The sequence below is a fragment of the Dipodomys ordii genome, unplaced genomic scaffold, assembly GCF_000151885.1.
Source record: "Dipodomys ordii isolate 6190 unplaced genomic scaffold, Dord_2.0 Scaffold41, whole genome shotgun sequence".
In the NCBI taxonomy this organism is placed as follows: Eukaryota; Metazoa; Chordata; class Mammalia; order Rodentia; family Heteromyidae; genus Dipodomys; species Dipodomys ordii.
Genome location: NW_012267257.1, coordinates 7,285,498 through 7,285,928, shown reverse-complemented (window position 1 = coordinate 7,285,928; position 431 = coordinate 7,285,498). Strand labels below are relative to the sequence as shown.

Genomic DNA, 431 nt, shown 5'->3' with positions numbered 1-431 from the left:
AGGGACAGGCTTGCAGTCCCAGGAACGCCATGGCCCTTTGCTCAGGGCCTATTGATCTTAGGACGACTGGCTTTCCCTTAACACCCCTCTCTCTGCCCTATTCATTCGCTCCCCACGCATTGTCACACCCAGCAATGAGTGTGGAAGATAAAAAGGCTCAGTACTCTACGAGGCTGAAGATTTGGGCTGTCGGAACCACGTGTTTCCTGCGCGTCGCGGCGTGTCACATCCCTTCTTGCTCTGGGGACTCCTCTCCAATGCCCATTCTCACACTTTCCGGTGAGCATCAGCACATCCCCAAGTCGTGTGCACCCCGGTTTCCCCGGGACGCGTGGCCGAGCGGGGTCCCCGCGGGGCCGTTCCTTCCGGGGAGCTGGCGGCGGGGGCCTCGCGTGTCGGGCACCCAGGTCCCCAGCCCGGCAGACACGTGC

The 431-nt window shown here is 62.2% G+C and overlaps 1 protein-coding gene across 1 annotated transcript in view; it reads left to right on the top strand.

Annotated features, from left to right (window-relative positions):
• The first annotated feature begins 257 nt into the window (after positions 1–257).
• Znf131 (zinc finger protein 131) overlaps positions 258–431 on the top strand; it is a 22,537-nt gene continuing 22,363 nt past the window's right edge. Inside the window, exon 1 of the mRNA XM_013018622.1 lies at positions 258–279. The gene's annotated coding sequence lies outside the window, so the exon portion shown is untranslated. The remainder of the gene's footprint in view (positions 280–431) is intronic.